Raw genomic sequence first — 6056 nt, forward strand, 5'->3', positions numbered from 1 at the left:
ACAAAGCTTTGCGGAGTAATGTCACTATGTGGGGGGGGGGGGGGCGCATACCTGTGCGTGATAAAAAATAACAAACAATTCTTATCATTTAAACCATCATGAAAACAAACGGCGTTTAGACTTACCATACAGTTGTCTTCAATAAGTCCATAGCCCAAAATTTTATGATTGTCCACTTCAATCCATTTTTGACACGAATGTTCGTCACCGGAGTAGGTCCTACTTGATTTGATGCTAAACCGGTTTAAGAAAATGTTCGTCTCCTACGCAGTAACCTCCCCTATTGTACAGAAGCAAATATAAAATCCATCACAAAATCTTCGCCTAACTCTCATAAATGTGATTTAAAAATATGTTAATATTTAATCAACGTGTTTAACGATCTAGCATTCATCTTTGAAACATTATTACAGTATCTTTATCCTCCATTCACAAACACGTGGACATGATAAGAAAAGTACATGCGTATATTTGATAAACGAACAAAAACATGCAAACAGGTAGCAGGATGAAACAATATGAACAATATCATTCCTAATGCTTAGAACGTATACTTGATCAAAGATAATGACATTCAAGACATGAGTTTTTAAACTACATGAATTGCGTGAAGGGCTATACACTTTTGCAAAAAAATACCCCTTGCAATAGTATTTGGATATATTTACTTCTTATTTATCAATGTAAAGCTATCATTCAGTTATGGCAGGTGTTCAATGTAACTGAGCACAGTTTAAGAGTGTAAACGAATTTCGTCACTGCTTTTAGCTACAGCTCCTAAACCCTGACAATAAGTGAACTGAGAAAATGGCTCCTTTTCAAAGAATCATTTGAAATGGATGAATTCTGAAACAAAGAATGATTGTTGAGCTTATTTTTTACAAAGTATTAAGTCAATACACAATATTAGAGAACATTTATAAATAATATCACTGACATAACAAATAATTGTTTAACCTATAATATGTTCGTGATAGTGCTATCATACATGTATGTACCCATTTGATATGGCAAGAAAAATAACATACCGTGAGTGATGGAAACGAAATAATAAAAAGAAGCCACTTTTGCATAGGATAAAAGATACACATCGAAAGGTTTTTTTCTTTAAATTGGAGTGATCAAATTAAGTTTGTCACTTAGTCAACATAGTTTAATGTACCTACTGACAATATAAGATGGTGTTCTCTAACCTATTCGATTAAATGAAAGACACAAATTGAGCCCACCAGGAAATGAAAATTAGTAAGTTATTCTTTTTAAAAGTATTTAATATTTTCGAGCATCTAGGACCACAAGGCTTTAGAAAAGGATAAATAATTCGCAAATCTGACGCAGTTGTATATAAGATCACTGTTTTAGATTGCACACAACGTCACAAGTGAAAACACCGATGTAATACTCGAAATCAGGTAACATCTTGCAATGTTATTTTCTTGAATAATCTACAATCTTGAATAATCTACAATATTAAATTAATGAGCAATAATATCATGACATGTATATATCCCAATTTTATTTCTCCCCAGCAGATGTTATACGGTGGAAGTCTCCAACTGGTCATTCTTCCAACTTCTGTGATCTCCAATTGGTGGCTTTTATCAATAGAAATTGACTGTGGAATTCTCCAATTGGAATTTTCCCCAATTGGAGAGCCGTTTTTACAAAACCATAATTTTTGATTATTTATTAGATTTTTATTATGTTTATGAATCTAGTACTACAGACATACATAGAAATGTAATTTTCTGTTCCAAATTGTAATATTTGATTTTTTTCAAATTGCTGATTTTTTCCCCCGTTTCGGCTCATATAGAAAATTCTCCAATTGGAGTTTGCCAAAACCCCGCGGGGGACCTAAAATCCAATTGGTGGCCAACGGGAGAAATCAATTTTGGAATTAAAATTTTCATATTTCTTAAAACTTTTTTTTTAATTTTACTTAAAATATTTCTTATTTAATGGGCAAACTTTCTATGTGTCGCTTTTGAAGTTGATATCTAAGATAATAAAAAAACTAAGTTTGCAAGTAAACCGGATATGCAAACTTATACCGGATGCTGTTATGGTTAGATTTGGAAAAGATTTTATTTTCAAATGTAATCTAGACCCAAATAAAATTGATAGGCTTGAAATAAAATCAAAATTTCTTCGTGATATAATTAAATCATGGGCAAGTGTAACATTTAGAAAAGAAGTAATTTCATAGCGAAAGAAAAATTATTTGGAACAATAGTTACATTAGACAACAAAACGATGACACATTTTGCTATAAGAATTGGTACAGCAAAGGTGTACAATACATTGAGCATCTGTATAACTTTCAACAAAAGCAGTTTTACAATTTTGAGGATCTACACAGACTATACGATATTAACCAACATGATTACATGAAATATTACACGCTTTTGAAGTGTATTCCTCAAAATTGGAAATTAAAAGTAAAATTAGAGGAAATGAATTACAATGTACCTACGTTTTTTTTAAATAAGGTGACTGAAAATACTAAAATATGCAAGCTGGTATACCAGGAACTCATTTTAAACCAAAAACCAGTGCAAAATGTGAAAGAAGGAATATGGGAGGCAGAACTAAGCGTAAATGATCTAAACTGGAACAATATTTATACCCAATCATTCAAACTTTGCATTGACACCAAATTAAGAGCATTTCAGTACAAATTTCTTCTTAGAATACTGCCTGATAATAGCAAACTTCATCGATACAATATTAAGTCTTGCAGTCTATGTGATTTTTGCTCAATGTATATAGATTCGAACAAACATATGTTTTGGGAATGCCATTCCACCCAAATATTCTGGAACAAAATAACACGCTTTCTTACAAGCATATTTGAGGTTGATATTTCGACAATAAATTACAGTGAGGTCACTTTCTGTAACTTTAAGTCTTTAAATGGAAGTTGTGAATATGCAATTAACTTCGTTATACGTCTTGCAAAATACTTTATCTTTAAATCAAAGTGTGAAGGAAGTACGCCTATCTTCGAGGCTTTTGTTCCATATTTTTCAAAGAGACTGCAATCTGAAAAGATGATAGCTTAAAATGGCCAAAAATAAACTGCATACGTTTCATGGTAGATGGATCCTAGTACTCAACAAGCTTAATTCTTGAATACCGCAAGTTTACACCAATGTAAAACTGTAAATTTCATCCATATTGCTTTCTTGCCTTCTTCTATCTAACATTTCTTACTTTCTTAACTAACACCCAAAAAACAGAAAAAAATAAATATTTTCTTTATGATTGAATTTGGAACACGACTTTTGTATACTTTATGAATATATGTATGATGTACATGTATATTTGAGAAAATAAAATTGAAAAAAACAAAATATTAAATAAATGCAAATGACTTTCATTATAAGTTTAAAAAATACTCTTAAAGCTGCATTTCCACAGATTAACCATTTTTACAACTTTTTTATTTTTGTCTTGGAAAGAGCAAATTTTTGCGTAAATATCTGCAACCCATTGATGAAAGCTTGTTGATAAAAAAAACCAGATCTTAGATTTTCATATTTTCAAAAATTAATGTTTTAGAGCTTAAACCCTTTACTAACGGTTTAAGAAAAATGCATAAAACATCAATTTATGAACTTAAATATAAAAATCAGCGATCTAATTTTTTGTCAGCAGTCTTATATAACTGGTTTCCATGGATTGTAGCAAAAATCGGCTTGTTCCAAGACAAAAATTAAAAAGTTGTCAAAATGTTTAATCTGCTTTAACTATGGAAGCTTTTCAGTCATTTGCCTATATGTCTCTTTGATTCAGTAAATACTTCATATAAAGCTAGGCTTATTAGGATATGCTTATTTTTCATTGGGTTCTATTTTCAGCACATAACAGCTTCATTACAAGAATATATTAATTATTATTAAAGCTGCACTCTCACAAATTTACCGTTTTTACAAGTTTTTTTTATTTTTTGTCTTGGAAAGAGCAAATTTTTGGGAAATTATCTGCAAACCAATGATAAAAGACTGCTGACATAGATCATATCGCAGATTTGGATATTTTCGTTTGAAAGCCAATGTTTTGTGGGTTAAACTATTACTAAAGGTTAAAGAAAAATGCATGATCTTATTTTTTGTCAGCAGTTTTATATCACTGGTTTTCATGGATTCTTGAAAAAACATAAAAAGTTACTTCCTCTGTTGGCCAATTGAGAACAAAATCAAGAGGTTTTGGGTTTTGCTGTTTATACGTTCTGGGATTTTTCCAAAGCATTTATTAACAGGACTTATAAATTTTATGTACAGCATTCTGTATATTGTCAAGTGTCCTTTTTTGAAAATTATATACAACATGTATAAATATTCATGTTTCAGGAAATAACCACCATCTCTCTCAGAGGTCGTCTTTCTCATTATTGTGGGGAAACCTCAAAGGGCATCAGGAAAACCTTCATCAACCTCTTTGTGCCCAGTGGCTTTTGCAACAGTGTTTCAGAAGTATAAATACCTTTTTAATTGGTGTATATCAATTGTATAATGACTTGTTTTTATATATTAAATATATATATATATATATATATATGATTATATATATAGATGGTTAATCTTATGACTTCCTGATAGTATTTAAGTTGTGAAATATTAAATAATCTAATCATAAAAAATGCTTGGAAATGACAATTAAGAAAGATATTTGTTGAATAGGAAGTTTCACCTGTTCTGTTTATATTACAAATCATTTTAAATCAGACAGAAAATTCAATATGCTTGTAGTATCTCACTGTTTATTTGTCTTCACATTTTGTATTGTCACATCAAGCCTGTTTGAACATCCTAGAGAAGATAAGTGTATAGAAGCGGATATGATATAATAAATATGCATATAAATGTGCTTGGGATTATTTTCAGATTATCATTAAAATGGGGATAATGGATGACTGGCCACACATATGGGGCTATGGACAAGCTTCAGAGCAGGCTGCCAGCTACATTAGATGACAAGCCATCTATGCTGGACATTCTTCACAATAAAATGTGATGTCACAGGAGCTGTCTATCTCAACAGCTCACACTGTCCGTATTTGACTAAAGGAATGAATGAAGTCACTGCAGAAGTTGGATTGAGGAATGTCCATGTCACTACCCATCATTTGGAAGGAGTTGGATAAAAAAAGTGTGGCCTATGTATTGAAACTGGTCCGACATTCCAGTTACGGACAGTCTTGATTTGTTTGATTACATTTCTGACCAACATGATGGTCTAAAAGAACACTTACTGGTAACTGGTAAAATCATGGCCCAGTTGTTCCAAGAGGCAGGCGAGTTGGAAGTTACTAGACTCCATTTCTTTATGGGTTGATCTGAGGTTCCAGTTCAGTTAAAGTACTGATGGAACACCAAGTGTTTGCCATAATACAGCAACATTTGATTTGTAACTATGTATTTGTTTGAATTGTTGAAACAGTACTGTTTACTAAGTAATGTGTATATATATGAAGAATAATATAATAAAATAATTTGTAAGAACCTTTTGATATTAAGTAAAATGTCGATAAGTCTAAATATGTATCTGTAAATCATTTTTGTATATCTGTAAAGATTACATTGCCTTTATTTGTCGCGTAACGCCAACGCTCACTTAACTTTCGTGATAGTTCGTTCAGTTAACAACCAACAACTGTTCAAGTGTTCATAGTCTTTATTTTGTTATGTACCTTCTTAAGTATCATACGGGCTATATGTCTAGTTCATGCCCAAAACCTAACCTAAACTTAACTGTGTAACATGCTTTCATATATACTGCTGATTTCGTTTGTGACAGGTGTGCATATTTAATTTCTTGTTATATACAAAAAGATGTATTCTACAGCCATGAACTGTCACGCTAATTGGTCTAATAGCCAGCGGCTATCACGAACTGTCAGCATCTAAGTAAATCTACATTTGATCACCATGATGAAGTATTTGCTTGTCTAATAGCCAGCGGCTATCACGACTGTCACCAGCTAAGTACATCTACATTTAATAATTATGATGAAGTATTTGCTTTTTGTTACAAATAAACTTTGAATTCTA

At 31.5% G+C, this 6056-nt stretch overlaps 1 long non-coding RNA gene across 1 annotated transcript; it reads left to right on the top strand.

Annotated features, from left to right (window-relative positions):
* Positions 1–958: 958 nt before the first annotated feature.
* On the top strand, positions 959–6056 carry LOC128211557 (uncharacterized). The gene is made up of 3 exons (XR_008257305.1): positions 959–1412; positions 4356–4478; positions 4890–6056. It is a non-coding gene; the product is annotated as an uncharacterized LOC128211557 (long non-coding RNA).

Source organism: Mya arenaria, chromosome 1, assembly GCF_026914265.1.
Source record: "Mya arenaria isolate MELC-2E11 chromosome 1, ASM2691426v1".
Classification (NCBI taxonomy): domain Eukaryota; kingdom Metazoa; phylum Mollusca; class Bivalvia; order Myida; family Myidae; genus Mya; species Mya arenaria.